Here is a 19,404-nt window from a genome sequence, read left to right on the forward strand (position 1 = left end):
TTTCTTCTTCCCCTCTGTGTGGGCTCCTAATTTAATCATGTTTCTGGAATTTTTGTGCCTCAGGGTACGGCAAGATAGGCTGGTGCTTTGGGGAGCGGTCTCCCAACCCCAGGGCTGTACATATGCAGAAAATCCAGCTCCCTTTTTGGGGTTACCTGGTGTTTCCCCCTCCCAGCACTGAATCCTTCTTTGTCCCCTAGAGGGCTGTGATCTGGGCTCTCTGGGCTAGGTGTGTTTACCCTTCGATCAGATGCACTTTTCTCCAGCAGCTTTCCCAAAACTGCTTTCTGTGTCTCACCAGCCTGGAGGAAAACACCCCCTCTCTGTTAGTTGGGTCATTTGTATTCTGGCAAACTACCACCTGGCAATTTCCTGGTCCCAACTCCTCTGTTATCACAGGTATTGGAACTGCATCTTGATTAAAGAGACACAGTTACTTTCCAAAAACTTATCAGAAATAGCATCCTGAAAAATTGGGACCTCGATTGGGGTACTCTTCGCCACCCCTTTCTCTCTCTCTAGGAGGTGAGTTACACAGTTTCTTCTTAAAACTTGGGTCATAGGCTGAGTGCCTAGGTTAACAGATGCTGACCCAGCCATCCTCCTAGTGTCCTAGGCATCCTGCCCCAAGTGACTAGAAAGGAGACATTCCTGTACCCCCAATATTCCTACCCCAGTTTCCTCCTCTGGGCCCCCTCCTAATCTAATTGCCTTCTATGATGAGATAACTGGTTCTGTGGATGAAGGGAAAGCAGTGGACGTGTTGTTCCTTGACTTTAGCAAAGCTTTTGACACTGTCTCCCATAGTAGTCTTGCCAGCAAGTTAAAGAAGTATGGGCTGGATGAATGGACTATAAGGTGGATAGAAAGCTGGCTAGATTGTCGGGCTCAACGGGTAGTGATCAATGGCTCCATGTCTAGTTGGCAGCCGATATCAAGTGGAGTGCCCCAGGGGTCGGTCCTGGGGCTGGTTTTGTTCAATATCTTCATAAATGATCTGGAGGATGGTGTGGATTGCACCCTCAGCAAGTTTGCAGATGACACTAAACTGGGAGGAGAGGTAGATATGCTGGAGGGTAGGGATAGGATAGAGAGGGACCTAGACAAATTGGAGGATTGGGCCAAAAGAAATCTGATGAGGTTCAACAAGGACAAGTGCAGAGTCCTGCACTTAGGATGGAAGAATCCCATGTACCGCTACAGACTAGGGACCGAATGGCTCGGCAGCAGTTCTGCAGAAAAGGACCGAGGGGTTACAGTGGACAAGAAGCTGGATATGAGTCAGCAGTGTGCCCTTGTTGCCAAGAAGGCCAATGGCATTTTGGGATGTATAGGTAGGGGCATTGCAAGCAGATCGAGGGACGTGATCGTTCCCCTCTATTCGAGGCCTCATCTGGAGTACTGTGTCCAGTTTTGCACCCCACACTACAAGAAGGATGTGGAAAAATTGGAAAGAGTCCAGCGGAGGGCAACAAAAATGATTATGGGACTGGAACACATGACTTATGAGGAGAGGCTGAGGGAACTGGGGATGTTTAGTCTGCGGAAGAGAAGAATGAGGAGGGATTTGATAGCTGCTTTCAACTACCTGAAAGGGGGTTCCAAAGAGGCTGGATCTAGACTGTTCTCAGTGGTAGCAGATGACAGAACAAGGAGTAATGGTCTCAAGTTGCAGTGGGGGAGGTTTAGGTTGGAGATTAGGAAAAACTTTTTCACTAGGAGGGTGGTGAAACACTGGAATGCGTTACCTAGGGAGGTGGTGGAATCTCCTTCCTTAGAAGTTTTTAAGGTCAGGCTTGACAAAGCCCTGCCTGGAATGATTTAATTGGGGATCAGTCCTGCTTTGAGCAGGGGGCTGGACTAGATGACCTCCTGAGGTCCCTTCCAACCCTGATATTCTATGATTCTGTGATTCCTAAGACACATTTCTCTGTGCTCCCTAGGAAGGTTTTATCTCTTGTTCATCTTCAGAACTCTTTCAGCTAACAAGTGAGACCATTTCCTTAATCACTGACAACACCTCTCCTGTCCCTGTGCCTGAGGGCATGTTGCCTTCTGCTGGAAAGGAGCTAGTCTCAGCCCTTCCCCCTGCCCCTTCTCTGGGCTCTCCTCTAGGACACATTTTTCTATGATCCTTTGTCAAGGTTCCTTCCCCACTCTGAACTCTAGGGTACAGATGTGGGAACCTGCATGAAAAACCCCCTAAGCTTATTTTTACCAGCTTAGGTTAAAACTTCTCCAAGGTACAAACTATTTTACCTTTTGTCCCTGGACTTTATTGCTGCCACCACCAAGCGTCTAACAAATATAACAGGGGAAGAGCCCACTTGGAAACGTCTTTCCCCCCAAAATCCCCCCAAGCCCTACACCCCCTTTCCTGGGGAAGACTTGATAAAAATCCTCACCAATTTGCATAGGTGAACACAGACCCAAACCCTTGGATCTTAAGAACAATGAAAAAGCAATCAGGTTCTTAAAAGAAGAATTTTAATGGAAGAAAAAGTAAAAGAATCACCTCTGTAAAATCAGGATGGTAAATACCTTACAGGGTAATTAGATTCAAAACATAGAGAATCCCTCTAGGCAAAACCTTAAGTTATAAAAAGACACAAAAACAGGAATATACATTCCATTCAGCACAACTTATTTTATCAGCCATTTAAACAAAACAGAATCTAACGCACATCTAATTAGATTGCTTACTGACGTTTTACAGGAGTTCTGACCTGCATTCCTGCTCTGGTCCCGGCAAAAGCAACACAGACAGAGAGGACCCTTTGTTTCCCCCCACCCACCCCCAGTTTTGAAAGTATCTTGTCTCCTCATTGGTCATTTTGGTCAGGTGCCAGCGAGGTTGTCTTAGCTTCTTAACCCTTTACAGGTGAAAGGGTTTTTCCTCTGGCCAGGAGGGATTTAAAGGTGTACCCTTCCCTTTATATTTATGACATCTCTAGAGCCAGGTTTGCCTCTGGTTCAGCTGCAATCTGCTGGCAGCTAACAACCTGAACAGGTCTCTCCCCGGAAAGCATTACACCCCCATCCTTTCCCACCTATCCAACACCACCACTGGGATACTCAGAATTTCCTTTACTGTCAAAAACATCAGTAATCCAGGGAGGAAATAGGAGTTACATAAATAATAAGGCTGAGGATATAGGCCTGTGATTTTGTGTGAAGGGAGACTCTTTATACATCTTTGAAAGTGCATTACAGCTTAAGCCCCCAATTCTGCAAGTGCTTAATGTTAAACATGTGGGTAATCCCAGAGAATTAAGCACCTTTGCTGGATCATGGCCTCAGTCCCTTTCTGACAAGATGTGTATTTTAACAGTGCATACCAATCTGTCCTATATCACAAGATTTGTAGGTGTTTGCTTCTGTTGTATGGACACTGGAGCTCATTAATATATTAATGTAGCAGTAGCTATTCTAGAACAGGAGTTCCCATACTTTTTCTTGCTATAAACAACAGCTTAAAAGAGGCAGTGTCAGATGGAAAACCACTCCTTCCATTAATTATTCTATGTTAGAGCTCTGGCAACTACCGCCATTACGTACATAGGAAAGCAATATTGAGAAAGTATTTAATCTATGTGTGTGTTTCTTTTAATGCAATTTGGCAGCTAGAAATCAGGAGGAGTAGCCAGCACCATAGCATCAGCCAGTATTCCACAACCACTGGCAATTTGCTCTGTGGCCCTCAGTTTGAGAACTTCTGTAGAAAGGTGAAGGATTCATAATGATTTTTCAAACATGATTGTGATGTCATAAAACACTGCATTAAATTACTGCTGGTTAATTCTAATATAACAATTTTAATTTGTGTTTGTTTTGTAGAAATGCATCTCAGATACAAAATTCAGATCCAAGTTTGGGGTGTTCACCAAAGTCAAAATGTTTGGATACAGGATTTTGGTTGAGGTCAATCATTAATTTTTGTTTTCAGTTTCCTTAAGGAAAAAGTTAATTTATGTATGCCATTCATCTAGTCACACCTGGAAAAAATTATGCTCTCTCTGGAAGAAATGTTTAGTGTGAACAGGTTTGTTCCTCCACGGGCCAAACTTCTTCTCAACAGGGATGCACTCTAGTGAGGTTCTGACTGGCTGCAGAGACCACTGGTGATCACCAAAGTGATTCAGGATAAACTTGGCTGCACAGTTTGTTGAAATCAAATTAATAGAAAATCCAGATTTAGGAACCACACTGGATCAGACAGAAGGATCCTTCTACCATTTGTGATTCCACATTTTAACTGAAGCTTAGGGAATGTGAGCCAGGCAAGCCCACAGGTCGATGCTGAGAGGTATGACCCTCGTGGCCCCATACTCTGAAAAAATGCCAGAAGCCTGTGTATAACTGTGCACTTTTCCTCACTTCACTAATTTCAGCAGCTTAACAAGTCCCTGTAGTAAGGCAGGATGTGATGCCTCGTCCAAAGCATCACATCAACAAACAGGGGGCCTCCGGAGATCTGCAGTCCATCAGTATCTCCACTCTGCTGAACTTGTGTGAGCAATGCTGAGTTAAGATCAGCCTTTCAATTAATGCCTATTGCACTGGAGCAAATGGTTTTTTTGTTGAATTGACATGATGCTGGAGATCATAATTTTTTTTGTTTTAAAAATTTAAAAGTCCCATCTTTATTTCTTAACCAATGTCCTGCTTTAAAGTATTAGTATAGAATACTAATAGGAATATTTTGGTTTGGGTGATGCTAGTACAATGAAGAGTGTCTTTAATAAAGTTCAGCAAGAAACATAGGTGATCCCTGGGTGTTTTGTGGTATTTGATTTGATTTGTGGTCCTTAGCTAAAGAAACGAAACATGCTTGAACCTGATAAATGTCCTGACAGAGTAACAGAGATGGCTATTGGCCTGAGAAAAAAATACCTCTCTAGAGGATGCTCTTTATAAAGGGAATATTTTTCATATCCAACTTATTTCTGATAAGAAAGCAAGAGACAGAAAAAGAGACAGAGAAAGGTCAGAGCTGAAGACTCTTGAAATTACTTTACTTTAGTCCCTGATAATAATTGAATAATAATGACGTTTTAAAGAACAAAGTCCTGACAAGGAATTAATTTAATAATTAGCATCAAGAATGGGCTTACTAGTTTAGGTAAAATGAGAACAGCTGAAACCAGAACTGCATATTTTCATTAGTTTAAGAAAGTTTGGTTCACTTTCTTTTATAAACTTTCCAGAGCAGGGACCCTGTCTTTATTTATTGTTGTGTAGCACCTAAAACAGTAACACTCTGAACCTGACAGGAGCTAGATGCTACTGTATTATTACTTCTACAACTGCAACTCCTATGCCTACAACTAATGTTTCATGTGTTTTGACTGTGCTCCTGCAGGTTCTGATCAGAACAGGAAGAAGACATCTTGCAACAAGGCTAGTTGTGGAATATTTCAACTCCTATTCCTCCGACCAAAGAGGTTTTCTTAGTCTGACCAAGCTTCACTAGACATCCAAACCTTTGTTGTGTGGTAATCTGAAAAAAAAGAAAAATACTCTAAAACATTTTAAGGTTCCTACCTCACAACTTTTGATTCCCTCCACCAGTCTGGTTCCAGGGCAAAGGTAGATTTTCTAATAATGTTTTCCACTTTGTCAATATTGAAGAGCTTGTTTTCCTAAGCAATAAGGGCTGACACATCAAACATTAAAAAAACAAATAAATAATTCTTACAAAAAACAAAAACAAAAGGAAATTGCCTTTTCACAATAACCAGATGCAATTATTTAAAGTTTTCCTCAATCTGAATATCTTCTATCTGTAAAGTCTTAAGTGCTCTTATCAAAGGAGAATTCCAGGTTTTGTCAATGGAAGGATCTTAATAAAAATTGAGACGTGTATTTGGGAATCTGGTGACTGTATCACAACCTCAGGGATTCCCCTGAGGAAGGCAGGTCAGCACTGCATGTTGCTAAGACTGTTACAAGCATCGCAAAGCATTTTGGAGAGGGTCAAAGGTGTGAGTGAAGAGTGAAAGATTCTTTTGCAGGCTGCAAGAGGCCAAAGGGGGGAAGGAGAAAGAGAGCAGAGAACGGGTTAACTCAACACTGCACCTAGCAAGCTCAGACCAATGATAAGATGCTGGTCCCAGTCCAAGATCATGGCGCTAGATGAGAAGTTTATCGCTCACCCAGCCACAACCAGCCATGAAAAAAACAGGACTGCCGAGATGAAAAACACAGGCAAGATGACGTGCGGGGGAGCAGAGCTTCACGTCCCTAGAGCTGTTGTGTTTTGGGACAGCAAAGAATACCACAGAAATCCGGTTTGGACTGGCACAAAGAGCACCAGGAACAGAGGTCGTGGACTGAAACACCCCCAAAGGAGCCCAGGACTTAAAACCCTCCTGAGAGCTGGAGCAATTGGGAGATCACAGCGGATCCCAGATGACCTGGGCCCAGGACAGAACTCCCGTCTACCCTTCCCCCTCTTCTGCTTATGTTACACCCAGACTTGGCCAGCCTTGGGTAGAGCGTGTGTGAATATGAAAGTGGGTTAGGGCTTGGGGCACTAACATTTTCTTCCTTCCTCTGAGTGACGTGGGGAGCACCCATCACTCTCCGCTGTAATTTTATTATTTTATCAATAAAACTTTAAAACTCAGTTGTGTGGTGTGTTTTGTCAGCTCTTCCCCAAATGATCCTGCGGCTTCTGATAGAATTGGATCTAACTGCCTCTGGGATGAGGTTACACATATTGGTTGTCACATGAGTTGGACTATGGAGCTAGTTTATTATTCAACCCTGCTGGGTGCTTGTAGGTATAAGGGAGCTGTCCCAGTGAGGGAGTGGACGTGGCCCTAAAAAGGAACTATCCTGAGAAGAAACATGGGTTGATAGTATTGGAAAGTGCTATAATAGTCTTTGTAAGCAGACTTGGAATTCAGCATTACAGGTTAGTCAATATGGTCATTCTTATCTTATTTTCACTGCCCTTTTTAAAAAAACCACACCTTTTTTAACCCAGTGGGGGAAAAAAATCTGCATAGACTCCTCATATTCAACTGATGGTGGAAAAGCAACAGTGCTGCCACTGCTATATGTGAACTCCATATGCTGCACTGAATGTGGTACTGTAGTTCCTATATATCACAGCAGTGAGGTGTCTAGTGTTCAGAAGAATGTTGATCACTCCACCGTCAGGGTAAAACACACAAGCTAATTTAGGGAACAGCCCATAAACCAAAAAGTTCTCTTCTTTCCCTTCAACAGGCCAAGATAGTGATATTTATCATGGATTATTCTGATAAACAAATACGTCGGCTACAGGAAGAGGCAGAGGTGTGAGAAAGGGCAATTAAAAATGAAGGAATAAGGAAACCTTGACTCTCCAGTCTTTAGAGACTTGAGATTTCAAGCCACTATGGGAAATGCAGTGCTACTATTTGTCCTATGTTCCCGATGAAAGTGGCTGATGGGATGACTGAATAACTAAAGCAGGCAGACACACACACACACACACACACAAATTGTATTAATCTTTTCTCTTATCACTAGAACTGGAAATGCTATTCTTCTTTTGAGCCTCTTCAATATACTCCAGGCAACTCTAAGCTTTTCTCATTAACCTTTCTTTTCTGTACTTATCAGCATCTTTTCCATGTTGTTGGGGCCATTTTCCAAACAATTGTTTAAGGGGAGGAGAAAAGCCACAGTTATAATGGGCTCAGGGTCACAATTGAAACTGGTGCACATAATAAGCAAACCTGCAACAGTAAGCAGGGCAAGAGAGAGAGAGAAAAAAGAGAATGCTGACTAGGTCAGAGGTCAGTTCTGTGATCTCATTGTCAACTCCTCTGCCTTTTGCGTTATGGAATTTGTCTTTCATTACCCTGTCTGAGCATCCTGTCAGTGCACCCTGAAAAGTCTCCTAAATGGGAAACTGTAGAGTTCTGGTTGAGGTAACAGGAGTAAAAGGCTTCTGAAGTTGACTTGTGACACTATAATTTTCCTAGCTTTCTTGCCTTTCTTGTGCTGATCCTTTCTCTACTGTGCTAAATAGTATGTGAATGGTTACCACTAAATCATAGTGGTTATGCAACCTCTCAGCAAAATAATAAAGGCAGAGAATCCCTACTGTTTGGTGTAATTTGTATCCTTAATATTGTGAAGCTCTCTGATACTACAAAGATGAACACAGAAATGCCTATAAGTAAATAAAAATACGTAAGTGTAATATATTTATTTCCTCAATGCAAAGCAGGTAATGCTTCTCTTAAACTAGGTCTTGTTGAGATAAGAAGATAAAATGGATGTTGTTTGTAGGTTAACAAGAGAATTATTTTTTTTAAAGTTGCTAGTATTGGTCTCCAGTATTTCAGAACATGTAGGAGGAGTGAAGTGTGAATTCTCATTATAATTAAGGAACTCTGCATCTGTACTAAATCAATACATATTGCATTTCTTTAAAACTGAGGACTTAATTCCTACTAGCACTATTGACTGTCCCAAAGAGGAATTTAGCTGAGTGCACCTGGAAGAATGCTCCCAGTGATGCAAACATTCAGACTCTACTTTTCTATTTGGAGGGTCAGATTTTTTAACTTGTTTTTACTTTATAATTCAATTTCTGATCTAGTAGGTGATTTAAATACCTGTAATTTTAGTTTAAACTTCTTTTTCTTCTAAGGAACAAAATCCTCTACTTAGATCTGAGCTGCTAACTCCAAAAACTAGAAAAAGTTTGGATGTCTCACAAAATCCTATGTGGGAAACATTTGATCCTCTCTTATCATCTTATCAAAATATAGAGAATCCTCAGATCTTTGTGTCCTTTCTATATTTGATGGTATGTATTATGCCCTTCATCTTCGTAAAGTGTAAAGCAAATCACTTGTACATTGCATGCTCTTCTCTGTGCTGAATGACGTGCCACCCTCACATAAACGTTACTACTTTCGCAGTACATGATAGGCAAAAAGAAAAGGAGTACTTGTGGCACCTTAGAGACTAACCAATTTATTTGAGCATGAGCTTTCGTGAGCTACAGCTCACTTCATCAGATGTTTACCGTGGAAACTGCAGCAGACTTTACATACACACAGAGAATATGAAACAATACCTCCTCCCACCCCACTGTCCTGCTGGTAATAGCTTATCTAAAGTGATCAACAGGTGGGCCATTTCCAGCACAAATCCAGGTTTTCTCACCCTCCACCCCCCCACACAAATTCACTCTCCTGCTGGTGCTAGCCCATCCAAAGTGACAACTCTTTACATAATCAAGTCGGGCTATTTCCTGCATAGATCCAGGTTTTCTCACATCCCCCCCCCCACCCCCATACACACACAAACTCACTCTCCTGCTGGTAATAGCTCATCTAAACTGACCACTCTCCAAGTTTAAATCCAAGTTAAACCAGAACATCGGGGGGGGGGGGGGAGGGGGGGTAGGAAAAAACAAGAGGAAACAGGCTACCTTGCATAATGACTTAGACTTAGCCACTCCCAGTCTCTATTTAAGCCTAAATTAATAGTATCCAATTTGCAAATGAATTCCAATTCAGCAGTTTCTCGCTGGAGTCTGGATTTGAAGTTTTTTTGTTTTAAGATAGCGACCTTCATGTCTGTGATTGCGTGACCAGAGAGATTGAAGTGTTCTCCGACTGGTTTATGAATGTTATAATTCTTGACATCTGATTTGTGTCCATTTATTCTTTTACGTAGAGACTGTCCAGTTTGACCAATGTACATGGCAGAGGGGCATTGCTGGCACATGATGGCATATATCACATTGGTGGATGTGCAGGTGAACGAGCCTCTGATAGTGTGGCTGATGTTATTAGGCCCTGTGATGGTGTCCCCTGAATAGATATGTGGGCACAATTGGCAACGGGCTTTGTTGCAAGGATAAGTTCCTGGGTTAGTGGTTCTGTTGTGTGGTATGTGGTTGTTGGTGAGTATTTGCTTCAGGTTGCGGGGCTGTCTGTAGGCAAGTACTGGCCTGTCTCCCAAGACTTGTGAGAGTGTTGGGTCATCCTTTAGGATAGGTTGTAGATCCTTAATAATGCGTTGGAGGGGTTTTAGTTGGGGGCTGAAGGTGACGGCTAGTGGCGTTCTGTTATTTTCTTTGTTAGGCCTGTCCTGTAGTAGGTAACTTCTGGGAACTCTTCTGGCTCTATCAATCTGTTTCTTTACTTCTGCAGGTGGGTATTGTAGTTGTAAGAAAGCTTGACAGAGATCTTGTAGGTGTTTGTCTCTGTCTGAGGGGTTGGAGCAAATGCGGTTGTATCGCAGAGCTTGGCTGTAGACGATGGATCGTGTGGTGTGGTCAGGGTGAAAGCTGGAGGCATGCAGGTAGGAATAGCGGTCAGTAGGTTTCCGGTATAGGGTGGTGTTTATGTGGCCATTGTTTATTAGCACTGTAGTGTCCAGGAAGTGGATCTCTTGTGTGGACTGGACCAGGCTGAGGTTGGTGGTGGGATGGAAATTGTTGAAATCATGGTGGAATTCCTCAAGGGCTTCTTTTCCATGGGTCCAGATGATGAAGATGTCATCAATATAGCGCAAGTAGAGTAGGGGCTTTAGGGGACGAGAGCTGAGGAAGCGTTGTTCTAAATCAGCCATAAAAATGTTGGCATACTGTGGGGCCATGCGGGTACCCATAGCAGTGCCGCTGATCTGAAGGTATACATTGTCCCCAAATGTGAAATAGTTATGGGTAAGGACAAAGTCACAAAGTTCAGCCACCAGGTTAGCCGTGACATTATCGGGGATAGTGTTCTTGACGGCTTGTAGTCCATCTTTGTGTGGAATGTTGGTGTAGAGGGCTTCTACATCCATAGTAGCCAGGATGGTGTTATCCGGAAGATCACCGATGGATTGAAGTTTCCTCAGGAAGTCAGTGGTGTCTCGAAGGTAGCTGGGAGTGCTGGTAGCGTAGGGCCTGAGGAGGGAGTCTACATAGCCAGACAATCCTGCTGTCAGGGTGCCAATGCCTGAGATGATGGGGCGCCCAGGATTTCCAGGTTTATGGATCTTGGGTAGTAGATAGAATATCCCAGGTCGGGGTTCCAGGGTGTGTCTGTGCGGATTTGATCTTGTGCTTTTTCAGGAAGTTTCTTGAGCAAATGCTGTAGTTGCTTTTGGTAAGTCTCAGTGGGATCATAGGGTAATGGCTTGTAGAAACTCGTGTTGGAGAGCTGCCGAGCAGCCCCTTGTTCATATTCCGACCTATTCATGATGACAACAGCACCTCCTTTGTCAGCCTTTTTGATTATGATGTCAGAGTTGTTTCTGAGGCTGTGGATGGCATTGCGTTCCGCATGGCTGAGGTTATGGGGCAAGTGATGCTGCTTTTCCACAATTTCAGCCCGTGCACGTCGGCGGAAGCACTCTATGTAGAAGTCCAGTCTGCTGTTTCGACCTTCAGCCCCCAACTAAAACCCCTCCAACGCATTATTAAGGATCTACAACCTATCCTAAAGGATGACCCAACACTCTCACAAGTCTTGGGAGACAGGCCAGTCCTTGCCTACAGACAGCCCCGCAACCTGAAGCAAATACTCACCAACAACCACATACCACACAACAGAACCACTAACCCAGGAACTTATCCTTGCAACAAAGCCCGTTGCCAATTGTGCCCACATATCTATTCAGGGGACACCATCACAGGGCCTAATAACATCAGCCACACTATCAGAGGCTCGTTCACCTGCACATCCACCAATGTGATATATGCCATCATGTGCCAGCAATGCCCCTCTGCCATGTACATTGGTCAAACTGGACAGTCTCTACGTAAAAGAATAAATGGACACAAATCAGATGTCAAGAATTATAACATTCATAAACCAGTCGGAGAACACTTCAATCTCTCTGGTCACGCAATCACAGACATGAAGGTCGCTATCTTAAAACAAAAAAACTTCAAATCCAGACTCCAGCGAGAAACTGCTGAATTGGAATTCATTTGCAAATTGGATACTATTAATTTAGGCTTAAATAGTGACTGGGAGTGGCTAAGTCATTATGCAAGGTAGCCTGTTTCCTCTTGTTTTTTCCTAGCCCCCCCCCCCCCAGATGTTCTGGTTTAACTTGGATTTAAACTTGGAGAGTGGTCAGTTTAGATGAGCTATTACCAGCAGGAGAGTGAGTTTGTGTGTGTATGGGGGTGGGGGGGATGTGAGAAAACCTGGATCTATGCAGGAAATAGCCCGACTTGATTATGTAAAGAGTTGTCACTTTGGATGGGCTAGCACCAGCAGGAGAGTGAATTTGTGTGGGGGGGTGGAGGGTGAGAAAACCTGGATTTGTGCTGGAAATGGCCCACCTGTTGATCACTTTAGATAAGCTATTACCAGCAGGACAGTGGGGTGGGAGGAGGTATTGTTTCATATTCTCTGTGTGTATATAAAGTCTGCTGCAGTTTCCACGGTAAACATCTGATGAAGTGAGCTGTAGCTCACGAAAGCTCATGCTCAAATAAATTGGTTAGTCTCTAAGGTGCCACAAGTACTCCTTTTCTTTTTGCGAATACAGACTAACACGGCTGTTCCTCTGAAACAGTACATGATAGGGTTATTGTACTGTGGAACTATTGGGGTCTGATTCTCAAGTGCATTGCAGTCATTTACACCAATGCAAAGTGAATACAAAATGAGTGTTAAATGATACCATACTGATTAGCAACATGTTAAAACCATGTGGGATACATTTAAATGACTACAGAAACTAGTAGGTAGTGGAGAATACGGCTTTAAGGAAACAAGAGCATACAAAAGGGAGGAGAGAACCATAGCCGACATGTGTGAGGAACCCAGTATTTGGCTGTTCAGTATTTTGGTGGAATATTGGCCCCTAGCATACCCACCTCTTCTGTGATAACTCTTCCAGATCTATGAGGTGAGGGCAGAGGTAACTGAGGGTATGTCTACACTACGGAATAAGGTCGAATTTATAGAAGTCGGTTTTTTAGAAATCGGTTTTATAAATTCGAGTGTGTGTGTCCCCACAGAAAATGCTCTAAGTGCATTAAGTGCATTAACTCGGCGGAGCGCTTCCACAGTACCGAGGCAAGCGTCGACTTCCGGAGCGTTGCACTGTGGGTAGCTATCCCACAGTTCCCGCAGTCTCCGCTGCCCATTGGAATTCTGGGTTGAGATCCCAATGCCTGATGGGGCTAAAACATTGTCGCGGGTGGTTCTGGGTACGTGTCATCAGGCCCCCGTTCCCTCCCTCCCTCCGTGAAAGCAAGGGCAGACAATCATTTCGCGCCTTTTTTCCTGAGTTACCTGTGCAGACACCATACCACAGCAAGCATGGAGCCCGCTCAGGTAACCGTCACCCTATGTCTCCTGGGTGCTGGCAGACGCAGTACGGCTTTGCTGCACAGTAGCAGCAACCCCTTGCCTTCTGGCAGCAGACGGTGCAATACGACTGGTAGTCGTCCTCATCGTGTCCGAGGTGCTCCTGGCCGCGTCGGCTGGGAGCGCCTGGGCAGACATGGGTGCAGGGACTAAATTTGGAGTGACTTGACCAGGTCATTCTCTTTAGTCCTGCAGTCAGTCCTATTGAACCGTCTTATGGTGAGCGGGCAGGCGATACGGACTGCTAGCAGTCGTACTGTACCATCTTCTGCCAGGCAGGCAAGAGATGAGGATTGCTAGCAGTCGTATTGCACCATCTTCTGCCAGGCAGGCAAGAGATGGGGATGGCTAGCAGTCGTACCATCTTCTGCCGAGCAGCCATGAGATGTGGATGGCATGCAGTCCTTCTGCACTGTCTGCTGCCAGCCAAAGATGTAAAAGATAGATGGAGTGGGTCAAAACAAGAAATAGACCAGATTTGTTTTGTACTCATTTGCCTCCTCCCCTGTCTAGGGGACTCATTCCTCTAGGTCACACTGCAGTCACTCACAGAGAAGGTGCAGCGAGGTAAATCTAGCCATGTATCAATCAGAGGCCAGGCTAACCTCCTTGTTCCAATAACAACGATAACTTAGGTGCACCACTTCTTATTGGAACCCTCCGTGCAGTCCTGCCTGAAATACTCCTTGATGTACAGGCACCCCCTTTGTTGATTTTAGCTCCCTGAAGCCAACCCTGTAAGCCGTGTCGTCAGTCGCCCCTCCCTCCGTCAGAGCAATGGCAGACAATCGTTCCGCGCCTTTTTTCTGTGCGGACGCCATACCACGGCAAGCATGGAGCCCGCTCAGCTCACTTTGGCAATTAGGAGCACATTAACCACCACACGCATTATTCAGCAGTATATGCAGCACCAGAACATGGCAACGCGATACCGGGCGAGGAGGCGACGTCAGCACGGTCCCGTGAGTGATCAGGACATGGACACAGATTTCTCTGAAAGCATGGGCCCTGACAATGCATGCATCATGGTGCTAATGGGGCAGGTTCATGCTGTGGAACGCCGATTCTGGGCTCGGGAAACAAGCACAGACTGGTGGGACCGCATAGTGTTGCAGGTCTGGGACGATTCCCAGTGGCTACGAAACTTTCGCATGGGTAAGGGCACTTTCATGGAACTTTGTGACTTGCTTTCCCCTGCCCTGAAGCGCATGAATACCAAGATGAGAGCAGCCCTCACAGTTGAGAAGCGAGTGGCGATAGCCCTGTGGAAGCTTGCAACGCCAGACAGCTACCGGTCAGTTGGGAATCAATTTGGAGTGGGCAAATCTACTGTGGAGGCTGCTGTGATGCAAGTAGCCCACGCAATCAAAGATCTGCTGATATCAAGGGTAGTGACCCTCGGAAATGTGCAGGTCATAGTGGATGGCTTTGCTGAAATGGGATTCCCTAACTGTGGTGGGGCTATAGACGGAACCCATATCCCTATCTTGGCACCGGAGCACCAAGCCGCCGAGTACATAAACCGCAAGGGGTACTTTTCGATAGAGCTGCAAGCTCTGGTGGATCACAAGGGACGTTTCACCAACATCAACGTGGGATGGCCGGGAAAGGTGCATGATGCTCGCATCTTCAGGAACTCTGGTCTGTTTCAAAAGCTGCAGGAAGGGACTTTATTCCCAGACCAGAAAATAACTGTTGGGGATGTTGAAATGCCTATATGTATCCTTGGGGACCCAGCCTACCCCTTAATGCCATGGCTCATGAAGCCATACACAGGCAGCCTGGACAGTGGTCAGGAGCTGTTCAACTACAGGCTGAGCAAGTGCAGAATGGTGATAGAATGTGCATTTGGACGTTTAAAGGCGCGCTGGCGCAGTTTACTGACTCGCTTAGACCTCAGCGAAACCAATATTCCCACTGTTATTACTGCTTGCTGTGTGCTCCACAATATCTGTGAGAGTAAGGGGGAGACGTTTATGGCAGGGTGGGAGGTTGAGGCAAATCGCCTGGCTGCTGGTTACGCGCAGCCAGACACCAGGGCGGTTAGAAGAGCACAGGAGGGCGCGGTACGCATCAGAGAAGCTTTGAAAAACAGTTTCATGACTGGCCAGGCTACGGTGTGAAAGTTCTGTTTGTTTCTCCTTGATTAACCCCCCCGCCCCTTGGTTCACTCTACTTCCCTGTAAGCTAACCACCCTCCCCTCCTCCCTTTAATCATTGCTTGCAGAGCCAATAAAGTCATTGTTGCTTCACATTCATGCATTCGTTATTCATTCATCACACAAATAGGGGGATGACTACCAAGGTATCCCAGGAGGGGTGGTGGAGGAGGGAAGGAAAATGCCACACAGCACTTTAAGCACAGCACTTTAAAAGTTTACAACTTTAAAATTTATTGAATGACAGCCTTCTTTTTTTTGGGCAATCCTCTGTGGTGGAGTGGCTGGTTGGCCGGAGGCCCCCCCACCGCGTTCTTGGGCGTCTGGGTGTGGAGGCTATGGAACTTGGGGAGGAGGGCGGTTGGTTACAGAGGGGCTGCAGTGGCAGTCTGTGCTCCAGCTGCCTTTGCTTCAGCTCAACCATACACTGGAGCATACTGGTTTGGTCCTGCAGCAGCCTCAGCATTGAATCCTGCCTCCTCTCATCACGCTGCCGCCACCTTTGAGCTTCAGCCCTGTCTTCAGCCCGCCACTTACTCTCTTCAGCCCTCCACCTCTCCTCCCGGTCATTTTGTGCTTTCCTGCACTCTGACATTATTTGCCTCCATGCATTTGTCTGTGCTCTGTCAGTGTGGGAGGACAGCATGAGCTCGGAGAACATTTCATCGCGAGTGCGTTTTTTTTTCTTTCTAAGCTTCACTAGCCTCTGGGAAGGAGAAGATCCTGTGATCATTGAAACACATGCAGCTGGTGGAGAAAAAAAAAGGGACAGCGGTATTTAAAAAGACACATTTTATAAAACAGTCGCTACACTCTTTCAGGGTAAACCTTGCTGTTAACATTACATACATAGCACATGTGCTTTCGTTACAAGGTCGCATTTTGCCTCCTTCCACCGCGTGAACGGATTTTGGTTGAATGCCAGCAAACATACACTGCAATGCTTTGTTCTACAGTGATTCCCCAGTACGTGTTGCTGGCCTGGAGTGGTAAAGTGTCCTACCATGAAGGACGAAATAAGGCTGCCCTCCCCAGAAACCTTTTGCAAAGGCAGAACCGCAAATGCCAGGGCAAAGTAATCCTTTCACATGCTTGCTTTTAAACCATGTATAGCATTTTAAAAGGTACACTCACCAGAGGTCCCTTCTCCGCCTGCTGAGTCCAGGAGGCAGCCTTGGGTGGGTTCGGGGGGTACTGGCTCCAGGTCTAGGGTGAGAAACAGTTCCTGGCTGTCGGGAAAACCGGTTTCTCCGCTTGCTTGCTGTGAGCTATCTACAACCTCCTCATCATCATCTTCTTCGTCCCCAAAACCTACTTCCGTATTGCCTCCATCTCCATTGAAGGAGTCAAACAACACGGCTGGGGTAGTGGTGGCTGAACCCCCTAAAATGGCATGCAGCTCATCATAGAAGCGGCATGTTTGGGGCTCTGACCCAGAGCGGCTGTTCGCCTCTCTGGTTTTCTGGTAGGCTTGCCTCAGCTCCTTCAGTTTCACGCGGCACTGCTTCGGGTCGCTGTTATGGCCTCTGTCCTTCATGCCCTGGGAGATTTTCAGAAAGGTTTTGGCATTTCGAAAACTGGAACGGAGTTCTGATAGCACGGATTCCTCTCCCCAAACAGCGATGAGATCCCGTACCTCCCGTTCGGTCCATGCTGGAGCTCTTTTGCGATTCTGGGACTCCATCATGGTCACCTGTGCTGATGAGCTCTGCATGGTCACCTGCAGCTTGCCACGCTGGCCAAACAGGAAATGAGATTCAAAAGTTCGCGGTTCTTTTCCTGTCTACCTGGCCAGTGCATCTGAGTTGAGAGCGCTGTCCAGAGCGGTCAGAATGGAGCACTCTGGGATAGCTCCCGGAGGCCAATACCATCGAATTGTGTCCACAGTACCCCAAATTCGAGCCGGCAACGTCGATTTAAGCGCTAATCCACTTGTCAGGGGTGGAGTAAGGAAATCGATTTTAAGAGCCCTTTAAGTCGAAATAAAGGGCTTCATTGTGTGGACGGGTGCAGGTTTAAATCGATTTAACGCTGCTAAATTCGACCTAAAGTCCTAGTGTAGACCAGGGCTGAATGTAGCTAGCTCTATCTCTGCTCCAACATCAGCCCCTAATGCAGCTAGCCACATGAGCAGGTCATATTCATAGCTCTGCCAATTCAATCAGAAGCCCACAGTCTCAAGCGTATCTTGTCTGTACCTGTGGGGCCCAATTAAACTGGAGGGGCTTATTTGACCTGGCCTCATAAAGCCACCAGTGGAAACTCCTTCCACAAGCAGCAAGCACACTTCTGCAGTGTGAGGAATAGGGGGTTACTAACCAAGAGAGAAAAGAAGAGATAAAATGGTGTGCACACACATGCATAAATGTGAAAAAAGAGAGAGAGAAAATGGAAGAAGAAAGAGCAGAGAGAATGGAGGCAATAGGAAAGGAAAGGAGAATGAAAACTTATCAGAAAAGATTGTGCAGGGTCATGGCATTAGGGGGCATAGAATAGAAACCCCCATCTACTAATCTTTCATAAGTGGGGTTTCAACTAGAAAAATATTGGGAACCATTCCCTACACAAGTCTGGTTAGGTGGACACTTCATTGAAGGGGCTAACATTTAGCCCTTAGATAATAAGGGGAAGTCAGGAAATGACGATTTTTTAAAACTGTATAATATGTTTTGTTAGTCCATAGCTATTTCATAGATACTTGTCTCTCTCACATGCTTTCTGCCAGTATTTACACACCAGAACTTATTCTTCATATAGCAGAACATATGGACCTTACAAAATGGTGTTTTTTTCAAGATGTGTTGTCCACATGCATTTCACTCTTGGTGTGCATGTGGCCCATGAGTGCAAGATCAGAATATTTTAGCCAGTGATGTTTGTTGCGTCAGCTCCTGAGCCCTAGATGTCCTCATGCCTCCTCACATGACATTATAAATGGTGGAGGGGGCCAGCCATACCTCAGTTTCTTTACCAGTTTGGAATCCTAGAGGGATAGGATCCAAAGTAGTAAGGAAGGAGGATGGGCCAAGGAACCCATATGGACAACACATCTAAAAGAACCACAGTTTCTGTAGAGTAAGTAACCTTTTCTTCTTCTTTAAGTGATTCTCCACATGGATTCCACTCTTGGTCACATTATCTGTTTGCATGGAGGTGGCAAGTAGGAGTCCTATTTAAACAGTGTCTGCAGAATAGCACTACTAAAGCGGGCATCTGATCTGGAAGCCTCTCCCAAATAATAGTGGTTTGTGAATGTGTGGACCAAGCTCCACATAGCTGCCCTACAGAATTTAGAAACAGGAACATTTTTCAGACACACAGCAGAGGCTACCTGAGTTGTAGTGAAATGAGCTCTAATGTGGTTAAGTGGATCTAACATTGTTACATCATAACATAACCTTATGTAGTTGAAGACTCACTTTAGATAATCTCTGAGAGGATGTTGCCTGAACCTTAACCCTATCAGCAAAGGCTAGAAACAGTCTAGGGTGTTTATGAATGGTTTTGTCCTGTCAATTTAAAAAAAAAAAAACAGCACTCTAACTATAGCAAGTATCTCAAGTTTAGCTTTCCCCCAGGTTCAGTGAAGTTTGGAGAGGAAACTGGGAGAGAAATAAATGACTTGGTTCACATGGAATTCTGAAACAACTATGGGCAAAAATTTGGGATGAGGTCTGAGAGTGCTGCTTTCTTTATGAAACATTTTAAAGGAAGTAAGCATCATAAGGTCCTGAATTTTCCCTACCCTATGTCAAGGGAGACAGATGATGCTGAGATGCCCAAACAGAAATCCTCTTCCATTTAGCTTTTTAAGTCAGTCTGGTTGCAACTTTTCTGCTTTCTAGCAGAATGTTCTAAACTTCAGCCAAACAGCTTCTTTCAATGGATGTCATCCAGTCAGCATCTAGGCT

Source organism: Caretta caretta, chromosome 2 (assembly GCF_965140235.1).
Source record: "Caretta caretta isolate rCarCar2 chromosome 2, rCarCar1.hap1, whole genome shotgun sequence".
Classification (NCBI taxonomy): Eukaryota; Metazoa; Chordata; order Testudines; family Cheloniidae; genus Caretta; species Caretta caretta.